At 44.1% G+C, this 19,815-nt stretch overlaps 1 protein-coding gene across 2 annotated transcripts in view; it reads left to right on the top strand.

Annotated features, from left to right (window-relative positions):
• Positions 1–5,466: 5,466 nt before the first annotated feature.
• RAP1A (RAP1A, member of RAS oncogene family) overlaps positions 5,467–19,815 on the top strand; it is a 64,669-nt gene continuing 50,320 nt past the window's right edge. Inside the window, exon 1 of one of the 2 annotated variants that reach the window (XM_045816996.1) lies at positions 5,467–5,587. The gene's annotated coding sequence lies outside the window, so the exon portion shown is untranslated. Of the gene's footprint in view, positions 5,588–13,576; positions 13,616–19,815 lie in introns of those variants that run through there. The other variant, XM_045816997.1, reaches the window with a different exon arrangement.

Below are 19,815 nucleotides of genomic sequence, written 5' to 3'. Positions count from 1 at the left end.
CTGTGGAATCGTTTTGAAAACTGTAAAACGACATACCAAGGTGAGGTCCCAGTTTTACCTTCTTGAAGGTGGGGACCATAATATCTTTTCCATCTTTGTATCCCCAGCAAGGAGCCTGAGTATCTGGCAAGTAGCAAGCACTCCGTTAAGGTTTGTTGAATAAATGTGCGTAATGTGCATAAGGTACTAACTACACATGTAAGGTGTATTTTTATGTAAAAACCACTGCACCAATAGGAAAAGTGTATTAGGCACAGCAGATGTGATTCTTCTTTTGGTTTATAGGTTTCTGAGAGGCTGAGGTCTAAAAATACATTTCTCAACCTTTGTTAGATGGAAGCCTCTTTTCATTGATCTGTATCACAATCTGAATGCTTCTCAAAGGCCTTTTCCATAAATTGACCCTAGCAGCAGCTAGGCAGGTCCTGACATTTCCAGGCATGTCACGCTCTCTAGGATTAGAGTGCCCTGGGCTTAGGGAGCATTCGGAAGGAAAGGCTATGTAGCCAGTCTGTTTCTCTTCGGAAGTTTGACTCTCATGTTAGAAAAGCTCGTGGCTTTATTTTTATTTAAGGTCAGTTTCTTAACTTGCATGATGAAAGCCAGAGGAAGAATAATAGTAAAAGCATGGGTCCACTGGTGTAACACTAACTAGGTTAGCACAGATAAGCAAAGGGTAACTTTGTTTATGTGTAAGCTATTTTCTAAAGGCCAAAGTCTGTTCCATGCAAGTCCCCGAGTCACATATAAAACTTTGTAGCTCTATCGATACTGAGTAAACTTGTTGGCACGTCTGACTGTACTTTCCCAGTTTTACTGGAATGCGTGTTCACATTCACCCATACTGAGGGAGTTTAAAGAACCTAGAGTGAGGCTTAAATGGTATTGAGCACTGTCTTGCGGCAGTTAATTGAATCCAGATTCTAGGAAAAATACATGATAGTGGAAGCTGGGGGAAAAAAGAATATTCCCCTAACATTATTTTTTTTCTTAGGAAAGAAAGAAAAAAAAAGAAAGAAAACCCACACCCTGTCCGTACAGGCACAGATGCTGTGGCTGTCCAGCCTCTCTGCATAAGGCGATGACAGTCCCTTCGACAGTGAAGTCACGCTTTGGGTCAGCAATTTTGGAATTTGGATGGTCCTCGTCACCCTCCGGCTCCAAGTCATCCATTTCCTGGAACAGGCTCGTCCACCCCGACATTGTTTCCAGCACCCTCCGAGAACTGGACATCATGGGTCCAGAGTCTATCGGTCTCAAAGAGCTGTTTCCCGCTTAATTTATTTTTTCCTGAGTATTCTCCTTTCATTTCTTGCTTACGCATCTTCAGGAGTTTGGCATCAAACTTGGCCTTCCAACTGAAGACATTCTCAGCTGTGACAGGGATGCCATAAAATAACTGCCTTCCAGCTTCTGCTGCATTTTCTTTCTGTTTCTCCTAGGGCATAAGGACATCTTCACAGGATTCCACAAAGGTGTGTAACTCAACTTGGTGACTAGTGGAGGGGCACTCAGTGGACATAAAAGACGACAGACCGACACTGCAAAGGACACTGGCATGATCAAAACACTCTGCAAGGAGGAATATTTAGTAATAGGAATAAAATGAATACACAAAACAAAGGACAAGGCAGTGTCCTTGAACCCAGAAACAGTGACATTTCAGAGAGAGAAAAAATCAGAACAGGTTCCAGGTAGGAGCTGCAACATGAGACAGGCCTTCAAGGATTTCAACAAACTGGGGGTCTGGAAGAGGGGTGGGAGGCAATGTCCCAGGCAGAGACAGTTTAGGCAAGTGAGCTGGCTCCTTTGTAAAGAGTTGGTAGGAATTAGAGGGAGTAGTTCGACTTTGCTTGAGAACCAGCCCTGTCTCCGTAAGGGTGAAGGGCAAGGTCAGGCTGGAGAAGTGAGATGGAGGAGATACGCTGCTGGGCGAACGGCAGACTCAGTAGTTTGTACCCAATTTGACAGAGAACTACTGATGAATTTGTTGTAAATAGGGTGGGGATCTGGCCCCTGCTATAGAGAGACGGTTCTGGCAAGAAGACAAGAGGGACTGAAGGGGAAGAAACCAAGCAGACCAAGCGGGAGACCACAACGGAAGCCTAGGCTACAGGTTGCCCGTCCCTGACCTCGGGCAGCAGCCAGCGGACAGAGAGGACAGAGGGAAGAGACACTGTGTGGGAAGGAGCTACACCTGTCTAACATGGGAACCCCTGGCCGCGTGTGGCTGTTTAAATCAAATTAAAATTCACTGAAGTTAAGGAAGAGTTAAAACCCAGTTCTTCAGTTGTATCAGCCCCATTTCAAGCGCTCGAGAGCCACCTGTGGCCTCTGCGTCGGGCGACGCAGGGGTAGGACACTCCCGTCTGGCAGAATGAGCTGCTGGACGGTGCGGGTGGCTGCACTTCGGGGACTAACTGGGAACGGGAGGGGGAAGACGGGTTCCGCTGAGGTCTGGTGGCTGAGTAACTGAGAAAGGCAGTGCCCTGAGCCAAAAAGGGAAATCGGGACGAGGAGGAGCTGGATTTGGGGGGGAAAGATGTCCTTCATTTCAAAGACCTGGCAGAACAAAATACCTACGCAAACGCTCGGCTGGGCTGTCCGTCCGGGGTGAAAGGAGAGAGCGGGCAAAGCAGAGCACCCAGGGGGCTCTCCCAGTGCTTGTGAAGGGGCCAGGCAGCATCTAGTTGGGTTATTCCCCCCTACAGCTTGTTTCTCCCCCACTCCTGCAGCCCCCTCCACCTCTGCCAGGCCAAGGCTCACACAGAAACTGGGAGGAGGGCGGGGGACCAGGGCGCTGCAGTGCCGAAACCCTCTTTTCCCACAGCTACCTTCACTTCCCCTCTCCCAGCCGCCTCGCTGCCTCGCTCACCCTTCCCCATGCTCCATCCTTGGAAAGTCCCCTTGCCTCCACGGACTGATTGCTTCCTCTTGAGCTGTTCTTTCCCACAGGGACCACCGAACCATTGGCTCCACCACTTTGGGACGTGCCCTCTCTTCCTTCCTGGCTGAGGTTCCGAGGTCTATCACTGTTACCCCTCCCTGGCATGTTCCCCTCCCCCTCTCATTGACCTTCACCAGCAAAACCCAGGGGGTAAACCACACAATCTTGCTGTGTGGTCTTGCTTTCAGTATAGGACCATGAACTCCAGAGGGCCCTCAGCGTTGTCCAGACTACTACACCTCTCTAGTAACTCTTCTACTCTCCAAGGGCATCCTTTCTCACCTTCTTCTATCTCCTCAAATTGCCAATAGCCCATCCCCAATCACAGCTATCACATAAAGGAAAGCACACAGTCCATATCTAACTCATCAAACCCAGTGAGGCAGCTGGCACAGACAATACAAAGAGGAAAAGGTGCACTGTGTGTGTGGGGGGGGGGTTGCTAAAAGGCACCACCACTCCTTTAGGCGGAGTAATTAGAAAAGATGCCCCTTCTCCAGGCTGATGTGGCCTCACAGTTTGGTTGGTAGAACAGGAGCTGGATTTCAGTTCCACCTGCCCGCTCCTGCTCCACAGTAGCCTAAGCATGCCGCCCAGTGTACTACCTGATATACCTGCATTTGCACCCACAGCCTTTGTGTTCTCTCCAAAAATAGTGTGTGAACAGTGTCCTTGCTCCCATCCAAGGTCAACCCCTTCATTTCTCTGCCAGGTCCAGTTGCCTCTCCCGTGGGTGAGGACAACCTTTCTCCAGTCGTGCTCTCGTATCTTCGGCCCCATCACCGTTCTACCTTAGGGGATCATTCTAGTATACCAACACGAGGAAACCTCTTCCATTTTAAAATACCCTCCCTTGATCCCAAGTAATCCTCTGGCTAAGGCCTGGTTCTCAGTTGCTCTTTACAGGGAAGTTCCTTAAGAGCTCCTTGGAGTTGCTATAAACGCTTTCTCTTCCTCACCTCCCATTCTCTCATTAACATACCCTAATCAGACTTTCTCCCCTTTGACCCTATTGAAACTGCTTCTGTCAAGGACAGGAGCTACCTTCATCAGGCCAAATCCAGCCTTCGAATTCTCAGATCTCCCTTTACTCATTTAATCAGTATTTAAGATGGATCACTCCCACCTTCCTGAAACAATTCTTATCTTCTAACATTCCACCCTCTCTGGGTGTTCATCCTATCTTCTCCATTTCTACGAAAACTCCAAGTGTTGGGTTCCTTTTAGTCCTTCCCCCACAGCTATTTTTCCTCCCCAAGCGATTTTATGTAAACCTAAGGCTTAAAAATCGTTTTTGTGCTGATGAATCCCAAACCTAAAGCTTCATTTCAGACTTATATCCAATGGTCTACTCTTCATCTCCACTTGGACACGTCTACCAAGCACCTCATGTAACTTGTGCGATGTAACGTGCAACACAGAGCTCCCGACTTCCCTCACCCCACATTTTCTGCATCTCCCCCAACTCATTCAAGGGCATGCCATTAACCCATCCGTCAAGGCCCTGAACCTAAGAATCATCCATAATCTTGTTGTTCCTTCACACACTCCGCCAAAATCACCTGTTAGAAATGTGTCTGAACTGTCCTCTTCTCAGCCCTTCCCTGCCCCCATCCTCTTCCAGTCCACCACAAGCAGCCTCTTGACTCGTTTCCCTATTGCGTATGTTACACACATTAGCAAGAGTAACTTTTAAATATGGGAATCATAAGTTGTCATTCCTCTACTCACCCTCCCATGACTTTGTTGTTCTTATAACGGCCCATAAGACTCCATAAGATCTGGCCACTTCCCCACCTCTCAGCCTACTCTTGGCTCTCTGGTCAGTTGACTCCTCAGCCATGCTGGCCTTTTGTTGCTCCGGCAACAAGCCAGGCGCATTCCCACCTCCGAGCTTATGCTGATTTTCTTTCAGAGTGGAAAGGCTATCCTACCGGCCTTCCCTCGCCCCAGGTATTGGCTAGGCTCATACTTGCATATCATACCTGCATGTGCTCAGAGGTTTCCCCTGAGTGGAAATACCCGGTCAGCTATGAAGTCACCTCCTCCCAGCTTTATTATTTTTTTCACACCACTTATCCCTACCTAGAATTTTTGTTTGTTTGCTGTCTGTCTCCTCTCTCCCACCCCACTGGAAGGCAAGCTTCACTAGGGCCGTTGCCTGCCTATGGCTCTGTCCCTTGTGCCTTGAATAGTGCCGGGCACAATAGGTGTTCAATTAGCATTTGTCCAACGACTGCATCCCCGCCAAGCTTGTACTCCTGAATCTTTGGATCCTTCCTCAGTTTCCGAACTTACGCAGCCCCACACCCCAACCTCCGCAGAGCCACGACTCTCCACACCTCCCCCACGGTCCTTAGCTGTCTCCACCCCTTCCTGCGCGGCCCCTTTAAGCGGACTCCGGAAAGCCGCGCGGAAGGCGGGCCCAAACCTTGCCGACGCGAACTCGGAGGGGCGGGGCGGAACTAGGGGGTGGCCCCTGCGTCCTGCGTGCGTGCGCGTTCTGGAGGCGCCGCCGCCGCCGCCGCTGCCGCTGTCGAGGCCGCTGCCGCCGTCGCCGCGCAGAGCCGAAGCAGGAGCCACGGCCGAGAGGAGGGAGGAGGAGGAGGAGGAGGTGGAGGAGGCGCTGGACCGGGCGGGGTGAGTGAGGGGCGGGGAGCCGGAGCCACCCCAGAGGGAGCGGGGGGCGCGGGTCGGCCGAGCCGGGGTTGAGGCGACTCCCGTCGCCGGTCAGTCCCGTGGCTCCCCCTTCCTCCTCCGCGTTCCCTCGGTGTCCGGGGCGGCGGCCCGGGGGCCTGGCGGGCGGGAGGGGCCAGGGCTCGCGGAGGCCCGGCAGCCGCCGCCAGGGCCAGAGCCAACCACGCCCGCGGAGGGAGCCGGTCGACTGTGGCTGGGCCTGCGGGAGACGGACGGGAGGGGCCCGGGCCGGGTGTGGGAGAGAAAGAGGACATTGTGTCCCCCACCCTCCAACTCCCGGAGGTGTCATGGCACAAGCCCATTTCCCTCGCCATCTCCCCGGACGCAGTGCCCTCGCCCCTCGTAGCCTGCGAGATACAGAAGAGCGGACATCGCCGCTGTTTTCCTCTCGCGTGTCCCCAGACTAGGGTCAGATCCTCCTTTAAACCCAGTTCTCCCTTTGGGGGCACGCGAAGAGGGGATGGGCGCGTCGGGTGAATTTTTTGCCCTCCCCCCAGTGCTGGCGAGGTGCGGGTGGACGGGAGCGTTGCCCTGTGTTCTGGCGGTCAGGGTCCAGGGTCTCCCTTGCCTTCCTTTATCCCCCGGGGCGCGGGGCTGACATCTCTACGCCCCACTCCACCTCCCGGCCCCTTTCCCGCCCTCTCCTGCCCAGGTCCTCGTAGCCTGCCATGTGTTCGCCGTGTCGGCGTTGCCTCGTGGGGGTCTCTGCTTCCCTCAATTTGTTAGGGACGAGGTGCGTCTGATTCTCGTTTTCCCTCGAACTGGTGCTAGTAGGGGTGTCGTTTGCCCCCTCATTCAGGAAGTTCAGGGACAGTGTCTTAAGCTGAATTGTGTAATTGACTGCTATGGGGAGAAAATGAGGGAAGACAGACACTTGTGCCTAAAAAAATGGGGTCTTTTCACGGGGCTAACAGCCAGAGTTTAGGGGACCTTTTGACTTCTTGGGAGGAGAACCAGCGTTGAGCGGTTAGGTGTTCCTTTTTGGGAGGGAGCATCGTTCTGTCGTTGCTTTGAAGGGAGGAGAGTGTAAGAAATGAAAGGGACCAGTAAGAGGGCAGGAGGTTATTGGGCCACGGCCTTACAGGTGGCCACAGTTTTCTGCTTCCTGAGTGTGGGAGGAGGCTTCTTTCTGCTTTTAATCACAGTCAGGGTCAAGTATCAGCTCTCAGCGCTAACGTGGGGCTCCTACCTTCAAAAGCACGCTGAAGGGCAGCCTCGGAAGGGGTGCTGCTGGAAACAGGATTTGGAAACTTTCTTTTGGTTTCCTGTCAGTGTGTGGGGGTGGGCGTGCGTATGTGTAGTCTTTCTTTTCTTTTGATGTAATTGATATCTGCCATATTTTGACATAAAAAGCACTAAATCAGGCCCCGAGTTCCTTTGTGTCTTTTTTTTTTTATGATTTCCTATAACGCTTTCTGTTTTGAAATTACATTTGCGTTGGTTGAAATTCCTTTTTATTCTGGCGTTTCGGTGAATCTTGTGCTTCCTCTGTATTTTGAATTTTGTACTGCAAACTATAATTAGATGGAAGTTGTTGAGGATTACACCGGGCCTGGTAGGTACTCAGTATTTCTTGAGTGACTTGAATGATTACAGAATGGGACTAGGTATTATATATCTTCAATGCTTTTGAGCGGTAGTGCACGTTTGAATGTTGCATTTCACTTCCAATATATAAAATAGTAATTCTTGACCCTTTCTAGGCCACTGACATTTCTGAGAATATAATGAAATATATAGACTCTGCAGAATTTTAATATGTAAAAATAAGTAATAGGCATTTATGCACAAAATTTTGCACGCAGTTACAGGGACCCTCTGAAGCCAACCACGGATACCTGTCTGAAAAGTAAACCGGAGCCCTGATGATTACGCGGTTCCGGTTCCGTTTGAAAGCTGTGCAGAAGCCTTTGTTCATTTTCTGTGTGTCCTCAGGAATGGCAGTCTTTACACTTGCAGATTAAACTTTGGGTCCTTGGGAACAAGATTTAAGAGTGATTGTTATTGCAAGTTGATGGGGCAAAGTTCTCTTTAATAGCTGCTGCCAGTCATTAACAGTTACTGATGGCTTCCAAGGAAATCAGATTGCTATAGTTGCTTTTGGAAGCCTAAAATCATAATTACAATTTTTATTGTGCAAACTTCTGAACAGTATGAACAGCACTTGAGAATGTTCACAAATCAAACTTCAGTTTTCCTGTTCTCTTCCAATCTTGTTTATATGCATGGTATTTAATGTAGTTAATAATTATTGTATCAACATTCAGTGTTAATTCAACAAGTGCTTTTTGTCTATCTTTGGGAATAAAACAAAGTCCTTACTGTCACAGAGTTTATGTTCCAATCAGGAGAGATGAGCCATAACCACATACATAAAAGTATGTCAGATTTTATGCCAAAGAACGAAGTAGGGTGAGAGGACCGTGAAACAGTGAAGGTAAAAATACAGGCAGGGGCGACGTGAGACCAGAGCGGAGACCTGAGGGAAGCGAGGGATGTGTGCTTTTGGAGAAGAAGGGTCCCAGCAGAGGGAACTGCAAGTGCAAAGACGTGTGCTTTGCCTTTTTTTAGAACAACTAGAAGGCGAGTGAGCAAGAGGGAAAGAGAGAGAGTTGCCCTTGAGGTTAGAGAAGTAGCCGGGCCTACGCTGTAAGGCCTTGCAGGCTGGGTAAGAACTTGACTATGGATTTCACTACGAGTGAGATGGGAAGCCGTAGAGGGTGTTGAGTCTGAGAGAGACCTGTTCTCACTTAAGTTTGTGAGAATCATTCTGGCTGTTGTGTGGAAGTCCGCTCGGTGGAATGGGGGGAGGCAAGAGTAGAAGCAGGAAGACCAATCAAGAGGATAATCATGATTTTAAATCTTTTTCACTGGTTGCAAATTAGTCCATCCACCTGCTGTTAGGCATGTAGGTAGTTTCCTTTTCCCCTATTAAAATGACAATGAAATGGGCATTTTTGTGTATAACCTTTTTCTTTCTTTTGGAATATTTCCTTGGGGTTGATTTCCAGAACTACTACTGAATCCAAGTATGTGAATATACTTGTGTTCTTGGTGTTGTATCTATGAATTGCTCCTGAGTGTAAGTAGCACTAGTTAAAGAAGTAGCCACAGTTGTTGATCTTAAGTTTCATGGCGATGTCACCTGCATTGAGTATCATTATTTAGTACTTTAAAGATAATGAGAAGTATAAAAAGAGATATGTAAGATTGTTAGATTTAGTTTTCCAGTGGTCACATTTAGAATTCACATCTGTATTATTAGCTAATTGCTGGGAATAGAGAGATGAATTAAACAGTGTCTCTGCCCTCATAGAACTTTGCGCTCTGTCTTATTTTATAATCTAACAGTGAAGTGACTTCAAATCTTGAGTGTTTACTGTTACCCATGAACTTTTTTCGTATGTTGTTGATGATCTCTTAGGTACAATTGGCATTCCAGTCAAGCATTTAATTTTTCATAGTTATAATTTCCTATTTTCTTAAAAGAGATTTTTCAATGGTATCTGCAATTGGTTTAATTTTTGTTCTTTAGAATTTTACCACGATGGCAGCCTGTGTTTTGTTCTTTGTAATAAATTATGCAACTAGTACTTTGTTGAGGACTCTTCACAGTTGAGTTTTTAAATCATTGCAATTCTTTATACTTATTCAAAACACAGACTATTGTGTCTGTTAAATAAGGTCTGCATTGCAGCTTTGAAATTTTAGTTTTTAAAGGAGGATGATACCAGTCTGTTTTTTAATTGATTTTTTTTTTTAGAGAGAGAGGAAGGGGGGGGAGAAATAGAGAAATGGATTTGTTCCACTATTTATGCACTCATTGGTTGATTTTTGTATGTGCTCTGACCAGGAATCAAAACTGCAACCGTGGCATATTGAGGCAACACTATAACCAACTGAGCTACCCTGCCAGGGCGATGCCAGTCTGTTTTGATAGAAATTATACCACCCTGAGGGCATTGCTCAACATTTCTGGTTCTGAAATCCAGATGGCTGGATTTGGCATGAGCTGGGGAACTCCATCTACAAAGTGAGTGGGTTGCACTAATTGAATTACCTGCACGCACCCAGCCCTGAGTCTGCATGCTAGTGCACCCAGGGGTTGTTCATTGAACCTCAGACAACACCTAAGCTTCCAGTTACAAAATTCCCTTATTTTAGAAGTTTAATATTGGGTTGGCCAAAAGGCCTGTTACATTTTTTCCTTAGGATGGCTCTAGTAATGCTTAGTTGTCTTTAACTTCACTCGAAACAATTTTGTTAGATTGTATTGTGATGGCGTATCCACATGCATTAAAAAAACTAATCAAAATTGGTGAATTTTTGTGCAGCCATTTTAATATTAAAGATGGAAGAAGATACACAACATTTTCAGTGTATTATGCTTTATTATTTCAAGAAAGGTAAAAACTCAATTGAAACGCAAAAAAAGATTTGTGCAGTGTATGGAGAAGGTGCTGTAACTGATCAAATGTGTCAGAAGCGGTTTGCCAAGTTTCTTGGTACTGTTGACATTTTGGTCAAAAAAGTTCTCTGCTGTGGGGCTAGCTGTCTTATGCATTGGGAGGTGTTTAGCAGCACCCCAGCCTGTACCCACTAGAAGCCAATAACAGGAGATAGCCGACAGACTCAAAATATCCAAATCAGTAAAGTTATTGGTGACAATGAAAAATGTGTCTATTTTATGGAAAAAAAAGTAATAGACGTTTTGGCCAGTCCAATAAAAATATCTCATATAAACCATTTATATATTAATATTTTAGTGAGTTTAAAATTTATGAACATAAACTTCCTTCTAATGTTCCTTTTCAAATCAAACTCATCAATTTAAAAAAGAGTTGTGTCATATTTCAAGTACCATATTTTGCCGTGCGTAATGTACACTTTTTTGCCCAAATTTTTGAGGGAAAAATAAGGATGCTCATTATGCATGGGCATAATGATTATCTACCATGGATATGGTAGTGGGGTATAATAATCCCGTGTACAATGCGCACACAAAAATGTGTGTGCATTATATATGGGAGCACATTATACACGGCAAAATACGGTATTTTCTGCTCATTCTTGTATCGTTTGCTGCCAGACTTAATGCCAGTGACATCTTATGAAAAAGATTTGTGTTAAGCAGAAAAATACTTACGCTTTCATTTTTTATGCATGAAACTTGGGGTAGTTTTTATGTGCCCTTCAGTCCTTTCACAGAGGTAATACTGGCCCATGCACACATTGAAGTTTTGTAATGTTGGTTGTGGGTTTGCGCGGAATGATTCACATCATTGCTCTCCAGGCCGCTTTACACAGCTTTGAGGTGCCTGGTTAAGAGGGCAGGCCTTTGGAGGTCGAAGGGCGAGTGTTCACCAATAAGGAAAGGCAGTTGTATGTGATACTTAAGATGAAGTCAAAACAAGAAATGGTGTGTTTTTATAAGTGGTTGAAAAGTAATTCTTTTAGTATAATTTTCAGAAGTACATGATATACACTTGGAGGATTAAATATGTTCTACAAAGCTTACTTTAATCATTAGACAAGTTAATGGCTTTTTTTTTAGTAATGACATTTATTTAGGCGATATAAATTTGTTATGTAAATCTTGAAAAAAACTTCTTTGCATATCCAGTTTTCCCAGATGTAGTTTGCTTTTTCTAGCCTATTCAGTTCACATTGGTAGAGAGTGGTTCAAAATGTGGAATGGTAAAGTTAACCAAATCTGGAATTACATATGTAACCCCATAAGAATAAGGAATATACCAAACACATTATAACTGATTTAAAAAGACACTGTTGGATTCATTCAAACTTCAAGTGCCTTTCTATAACTTTCGTGGTTGTTTGCAGTACTATGCTGTCTTACTCACTTATTCTGGTTGTAAGAGAGGCACAAAGAACTGGCTCCAACTGTTTCTTTGGACAAACCCCAAATGCAGTTTACGAGAGTCTAAGTTAGCAGCAGTAGGAAATTCTGTCTTGTTGCAGACTGAATGGTTCAGATCTGTCAGACGTGTAATCCAGATAGTAGATTCATTCACTGTGTTTCCAGGGACATTTTTCAATTCATTTAGAAACAGAATCATTCTGTTCTAGACAAGGATTATAGAACATTAAGCAAGCAACCATAACTTGATTATTTTAGCAGTTGAAATTTTAACACTATCTTGGATTTTATGTGGCTTTCAGTATCTAGCCCAAATCATTGATACCTTTTGAAATACCGTTTAACTTCCAGTGTGTGCTTGTGAAAGTGTTGCATAATTTCATTAGTAGATTTCAGATTTAGGCATTGAACAGATGTTTGAGTGACCGGTATTAGGCTCTTTGATGAAAACTGAGATGTGAAGCTGTAGTTTCTATTTAAGGAATTTATAGTCTAGTAATTTTGTTTGCCAGAACCTGACATATGTTTTATAAATAAACGTTGTATTTTCATGTTAGAATAAAAATAGTCATATTCATTTTCTAAGTGAAATATTTTAACTTATCTCTTAGCTACTCAACAACTATTTCTGTGGTCTCATTTTTTAACAGCTTTTTAGTATTAGAGCAAATTAGTTTTCCAGTTGTTTAAAATATAGTGAAATGAGAATTGTTTTCTAATGCCTATTTTACTTTAACCCAAGACTTTATTTTTCAAATTGCTTTTCTGCAATATGCCACATTGTGGGAAGTATTTTTTATTTTTCAGTTAGCATTTTATGTTTAATGTGAAGGGTGGTGTTTGTTTGTTTGTTTGTTTGTTTTGTATTCCAGCTCTATATTTTTTCGACACTGATTAAAATCATCCTGTGCCACTGAAGTTAACTATGCAGTGGAATAGAAATGTGTATAGAGACAAATGCATCACTGTGCATTTTTAGTGAATGTTGGTCACTTGCCAGCTTTATTTTCAAGTTCCTCCCCTCTCCAGACCTAACTATGATGTGCTTATAAGGCAGCAACAGTATATTTAATTTACAAAATGAGAATAGTTTTCCTGATTTTTCTGTTTTGTATGTTCTGGGTTAGGATTAACTGAACATTTATTCTCAATAGACACACAGCGAACCAGTTCACTTAATGGGTGCTTTCTGTTAGAGGATTGGCTGACTTTTAGGTAGAGAGCCTCATATAATTTTATGAATACTGCTGAGTTTTGGGTAACATTCTTTACACAGTCTAAAGGTAAACATGAATGTAACAGAAGCTGGAAACAAAAGCTTGCAATTTTCTTTGCATTAGGAAATGTAGTTCTGTTCCCGGTACCATGCCCTTGTTAGGCTCAGGGTCATTTTCAGTAGTTCTGACCACTTCAGCACTGTTTTCCTGTCCAAAGTAACTCATGCTCCGCTGTGGCAGATCTTGAAAAGAACGTAGATGTAAAGAAATAATTGAAAATCACCCATAACCCTGGCTAGTGTGGCTCAGTGGTTGGAGCACTGGCCAGCAAACTGGAAGGGCACAGGCCTGGGTTGCAGGCCAGGTCCCCAGTTGGGGGTGTGTGAGGTGGATGTTTCTCACACAATTCCCTCCCTTCCCCTCTCTCTGAAAATAGATAAATATATAAATTTTTAGGAAGAAAATCACCCATAAACCTGTCACCCAGAGATAATAACTACTAACATTTTAATGCACATTTTTTCTAGCTTTTTTCCTTACATGTGCAGATTTTTTTTATTTTTTAAAAAATTAGAATTATACTTTTATGTGGACTATTTTGCTCCCACTTTTTTCTCTGACCAGAGTGTTGGTGTTCTACCCAGTGTGGCACTTTCAGGTTGATTCTTTAAAATGTTACTGTTTTAAATAACACTGGGGCAGGCATTTTTGTGCATTTACCTTTGAGTACATCTTTGTTGTTATTTCTTTCTTTCTGTCTTTAGGATAGATCCCCAGAAGTGGGGTAACCGGATCAGAGGGCGTCACCCTGTGTGTAAGAGTGTGTCAGTGCCCTTCAGTGGCGTTGAGTGGGTCAGTTTTTACAGTCTACGCCAGGTTGGTAGATGTCTTTTAAAGTTCTTGGGTCGTAATCACAAAATCTTCATAGTATTAATTAAAGCTGTCACAGTGTATGATTAGTAGTTTGCAGTCATCTTGAAAAACTTGGTTGGAATGAATTTCTTTGAAAATATTTTAGGTAAAAATTATCTTTCTGACATAAAAAGATACTATTTTTTTAAAGATTTTATTTATTTATTTTTAGAGAGAGGGGAAGGGAAGGAGAAAGAGGGAGATATTAATGTGTGGTTGCCTGTCATGTGCCCCTCACTGGTGACCCGGCCCGCAACCCATGCAGGTGCCCTGACTGGGAATCGAACCTGTGACCCCCTGGTTTGCAGTCCGCGCTCAATCCACTGAGCTACAACAGCCAGGGCAAAAAGATAGTCTTTACAGTTACAATTTGAGCATTGTTTTTTTTATTGGGAAGAAATAGCATTTTTTTAAAGTTCTCCCTTTACTAAAATAACATACACGAGAAAGCTTATTGTATGTGGTAAGTAGAAATAACTATGTAGAACTAAATTATTGCAGAGAGGATGGAGGGGTTAGTCACATGGTTCAGACCAAAAAAATAAAAACTTAGTTTTTAGAGCATTGGCTTTGGAGTTAGGCAGCCTGGGTTCAAATCCTTGCTTTCCCACTTACTACATATGTGATTTGAGGCAAATTAGTATGTAATTCAAGGTAACTTACTAAATATATGATTTGATATTGCTGAAGTTTGGCTTCCTCATCTTTCAAAAGGGAGTAATAATACCTACTGTAGAGGATTGTTGAGATAATTGGAAATACAGTGTGAACTGCTTGGCATGTAGTAGGCATTTAAGAAAAGCTAGCTGCTATTAAATTAATTTGTTTGTTTTTGACCGTTCTGATGGGTGGGGCAGGAGGTGTCATTTGTGTGGCCTTGCCTAGATGACTGAATAAATGCAAGGTACATGGCCTTGAGCCATGGCAGCTGGAGGGGGTGGCGGCAGGCATTCTGTATGGTAGGAACAGCATGAGCTGAGATAGAAAGTCCAGGACAAGTTGGACGACAGGAGATTGGTTTGACGGAGCCTAAACCTGTATGACCAGAAAATAGGGCGATGAGGCCGGAAAGGTTGGTTGGGCCTAGACTTTAGACGTCATGGAACGCTAGGGCGAGAAATTTAGGCTTTATTCAAGCGCACAAAACGTTTTGATAGGAGGAAAATGAGCTCGTCTTCTGGAAGATGAGCCTGGCTACAGAGTGTGCGGAAGGCGCTGAGGAAGATAGGATGGAGGACACGGAGGCTGGCATAGCGCGGGTCAGGCGGGCACCTGGGCCGTGAAGGGGAACGAGGGAGGCTTTGAGGGGCGTAGCTGCGAGTCAGCCCCGGGAAGATCTGGCCCTCCAGACGAGTGCCCAGTCCGGGGGTGGACTTCAGAGGAGAGCTGGAGTCGGAGGTGCAGGCTGCCTCTGAGAGAGGAGACGACTTAGTTGCTCTGGTTGTTGCTGCCTTTTTTAGAAAATGGAAAGGTGAAAATCCCTACTATTTATTTCATCAGCGACAAGCATGTTTATGCGATTCCTTTGACAAATGTGTAGTCTCGGAAATTTTACTTATTTAGAATTTTGGGTTCTTAGTTAACAGGGAATCCTCACATTTAGCCATTGGTATTTCAGAAGATACTTTTTCTGTTTTCACATAATTTTTCTCCTGTTACAGTTGTCCCAGTTTTTCCCCCCCTTTGCTCTCCGGTGCTACCTGCCCCCCCCCCATCAGTCCCTACCCCATTGTCCGTGTCCGTGGGTCACTTACACATGTTCCTCGACTAGACCCTTCCCTATCAGAAGGTGTCTTAAAGTACGTCACTGTCGGCGAGGTCCTTCTGTGTGGTCTTCGCAGCACTGGAAGGGCGGGCCTCAGCAACACCAGTTGTGTGAGCAGAAGCGATGCAGGTGGAGCGCGGACTTCTTATGTGGTGAGCAGCTCGGAGTGTGGGGGGCAGTGAACGGCGGAGCCGCGGAAAATACGGCATCGAATGTGCGAAATACCTTAGAAAAAATACTACTTTTAGTGCTTCTGTCCCTTCCCCCTTAATTCCTTAATTTAAAAAAATTGTTAGTTTGCACGTGCCATTCTTAGCCATCCTTGTGCCTGGCTCTAGCTCTGTGTTCATTGAACTTTCCACGTGGCTGAATAGTATGCAAGTGAGTTAGCCTCAAGATTGATGTATTTCTTTCTGACTGACCAGTAAGTTCACCTCAGCTGCGAATTATCTGCCCGCTCTCTTCCTTGTTTTTTGCTTAAACAACAAATTTATTCTCACAATTCTGGAAGTCAGAAGTGCTGGTGTATTCTGAGACCTCTCTCGTGGGCTTGCTGGTGGCCGTCTTCGCTGTCTTTGCCTAATGTGAGCAGCCAAGACAAGAAGCAACCCCCCAATTTCAAAATGTTAAATATAGGCTGTTGTACTTTCGAGATGGGTGCGTATTTTAAAGCGTTGAGTTGTTTTTTATACCTTTCTGAATGTTTCTTTTAGTTTTCAGATATTTTCTAAACTCAGAAATAAAGTATTTGCTATTAATTTTTATTTAGGTTTCTTTCCTTTAAAAGTATATTTGAAGTATTTTTAAATTACAGTCGTGCACCACTTAATGTTCCTGTCAGCGATGGACGCGTCTACGACTGTGGTCCCGTCACATCACAGTGGAACTGACAGATTCCTACCACCTAGTGACGGTCCTCTCGCAGTGCAGCGCCCGCGCGGCTGTGATGGTGCCAGCGGAAACAGACCTGCTGTTAGGTCCAGTACAGGAGACTCAGTGTGGATGAACTGTGTTACTGGTTTACGCATTCACTCTGCTTTTTATTGTTATTTTAGAGTGTATTCTTTCTACTTGTAAAAAAGTTCGCTGTAAAACAGTATGCCCTGTTCGACTGGCAGCAGCCTTTGCATCAGGTGTCTACTGCACTCTTGATTGCGTCACTCTGTCTTGCTTGATTCAGTTTTGTGTTAGTTTAAAATTTAGCACAGGGTGCGCAGTGATGTCCTGGGCCTTCACAGTCACTCACCACTCTCTTGCTGACTCCCTGAGCACCTTGCAGTCCTCCAAGTTCACTCATGATAAATGCCCTGTCCAGTGTGCCGTTTTTTACCTTTTACACTGTATTGCTGCTGCTCTACCTTTCCTACATGTAGATACACAGATGTTTGCCATTGCGTTACAGTTACCTACAGTATTCAGTACAGTGTACACTGTGCAGGGCGTGTAGCCTAGGAACAACAGGCTATACCACAGGACCTAGGTGTGTTAAGAGGCTGTACCATCCAGGTTTGTGTAAATGCACCCTGTGCACTCTGGGATGTTTGCACAGTGACAGGATCTCCTAATGACACATTTTCCAGAGCCTGTCCTGGTGGTACAGCACCACTTGACCGTAACAAGTAAATGTAGCACATAAGGTTGGGGATTGTTCGTGGGTTACTTTTTCTAAAGACTGTTTTTCTTATGTAAACTGCAACAGCCCAGATCTGGTTGACTGAATGACACGCCCTTTACTAAAGGGACCCCAGATAGCCAAAACACTGATTTAACGCCTCACACTGTCTATCACATTGCAGTGGATTCTGTTTTGAGTTGGTTCGAAGATGTTTCTGTTTGTCAGCGGAAATCAGAACCACGTCACTCTCCCCGGACTGCTCACTCTGGCCCGTCCCTCCCCTCCCCAGCGCCCCTGAGAACGGAGTGTCCCTGCCTTGGGCCGCTCGGGCTCTGTCACTGCTGGCAGCCGTGCCCGTCCCACTGTGGACGCCTGACATTCTTAGAAGTCGCCTTGCCTCTTGGCAGGAAAAGTAAGTTATTAGATTGCGTGGCTAGCAGCTCTTGGTACACTATTGTAAGAAAATTCACAATTTTGTATGTTTAAAAAAAAAGAAAATTCATTCATTTTTTACATGAGGTGATTTGTGAAGTGTGTGAGACATGAATATATTTTCCTATTCTATTTCCAGAGGACTGAAATAAAAGAACATAAAGCCCACTAAGGGTTTTTCTTTAATATTTTCTTGAAAGTAAAGCCCTTACATCTCATTTAATCAGCACTACAAATCTATGAAATAGATACTGTCCATTTTTTGTTGGTGATGAAACTCAAAATAACTGTATAATTTATGAAAAGTCACAAACTCTAATTATAGAGAATAATGCTGACAGCAGGCTGCCAGAAGCAGAGACTGCCACAGAAGAAAGCATAAAATAAGTGATCAATAAATATTTGTGTTTTGCTTGCATGCAAACATGAATGAATGAATATGAATGGAATGAATGAATCTGTCAGTCAGTCAGTCCGTAGGTGACGAACAGAAGGCTGCCACTACCGCTCATCATTTCTTCAGGGCAGCACAGCATGTTTCTTCCAGATGAGTCTAGAAATTTTTCAAAAACAATTGAGTTCACCTTTCTTTTTTCTCTACAAAACTCCCTCCTCCCCCTTGTGGTTTAAGCTACTTAAAATAAACCACACAGTAAAAATCCTGAAGAGGGAAATAAAGACCAGAAGCAGAGAGAGTGTAAGAGTATAATTTTCACTTGGATTTTAACTGTCTGAGCAGTCTGGAATGTTTTCAGCTTTAAAAAAATCTGCATGAGACCCTTGAATTCACATTCACGATATCATCTTTTGGTTCTGTTTGTATCTCTTAATTCTTAAAAACTACTAAAAATTTACTGCAGTCCGAAATGAGATGGTAGAACAACAGTAGTCGAAATGATTGTGTAGCCAACACTAGTTTTCCATCTAATCCTTTCTGTTGTGTGGAGGGGCCCATGGTTCTGCTTTCTATTAGTACAGTAGAGTTTATGACTTGTTCAGAAATATGAACTGGTAATTTAATAGGGTTAAAAAAATATGTAATGGGATAAATTTTTTTCAACCACTGTTGATACCTAGGCGGGGTAGTGTTATAGCGTGAAATCTCCAAACTGCACATTTATACAGTTTCTAATTCTTCAAATGATTTAATATCTTAAAGTTTAGAATTATTTTAAATGAATATCGAATAGGAATGGATACCTGAAGGATGAAAGTAGGTGCTGATAATCGAGAGAGAGAAACTATTTGAGTGGAAGGTTGCAAAAGGGAAGGGATTATGGTGCAGGATTTACGTGTGGAAGTCACTCGGCTAAACCGGAAAAGACGTTTTCACAGAGAGAGAGAGATGGTGAAGTGCGGCCCGAGGAGGTGAGTGAGTGTTCGGGGGATGGGCGTCAAGGGCCCCGGGCTAGTGTGGTGGCTGCAGGGACCCCCGGGAGAGGGCCGGCGCATCTCACACTCAGGCAGTAGGGGTCTGCCCTGTTGGTTTGAGCTGAAAGTACCGTAAACCTAGAATGAAGAGGGAGGGCTGTTTTTGTAAAGAAGGAACATTTTAGAGTTTGTTTATAGTTGTCTGAGACTAAGGCTGTAATATGACAAGTTTATAAAAGATTGTCCTCGAACTGCTTTTTTGTTTTTTAATTTTTATTGATTTTGCTAGATTTCTGTGTGACGACAGCACATGGGCTGCTCCGCTGCTGCACCCTCCGTGCTCCGTCCTGATCACACGGCGCGGGCAACAGTAGGTTTGCAGCTAGGAGTCCACGAACCCGTTCCTTCCTGTACCGTTATTTATTAGTTACTGTGCTACTTTTCATACGAACAACTGTAGACCTGCTTCTGCCCACTTTGCCCATCCTGTGTGGTCGGTGTGGTAATGACACACATAACCCCTGGCATGAAATTTTCACGGTTCAGAAAGTTTTGCATGTAAAGTACGGGTATCAGTTCGCTCTGTGGATGTATATATGTAACAACTGATGTAGGTGGAACTTTTATACATGTAATTATTTAAGAATATTAGATTAACTTAAGAAAAACCATGGGCAAGTGAGTTTGGAAGGTGAATCTTATGTCCAAGACCCTCTTTATTTGTTTAGATTTTTCAGTATGAAGTTATTTTGATGGTATTTCTTTTATATCCAGATTGGAAGTTGGAACTTAAGTACTGGTAACTCAGATTGGTCAGGTAGTATACTGTTTTTAAAAAGTTCCTATGCTTTTTGAATATTGAATAGCACTCTTTGGATAAATTCCATTGTAAAACATCCCTTTGAATTTTAAATAAATGCTTAGTAACCTCTTACTTGTACTCAAATGTCATAATTATTACATTGGAATATGACAGCATTG

Source organism: Phyllostomus hastatus, unplaced genomic scaffold, assembly GCF_019186645.2.
Source record: "Phyllostomus hastatus isolate PE091 unplaced genomic scaffold, TTU_PhHast_1.1 phas_scaffold_216, whole genome shotgun sequence".
Lineage (NCBI taxonomy): Eukaryota > Metazoa > Chordata > Mammalia > Chiroptera > Phyllostomidae > Phyllostomus > Phyllostomus hastatus.
This window is presented reverse-complemented; position numbering and strand designations above follow the sequence as displayed.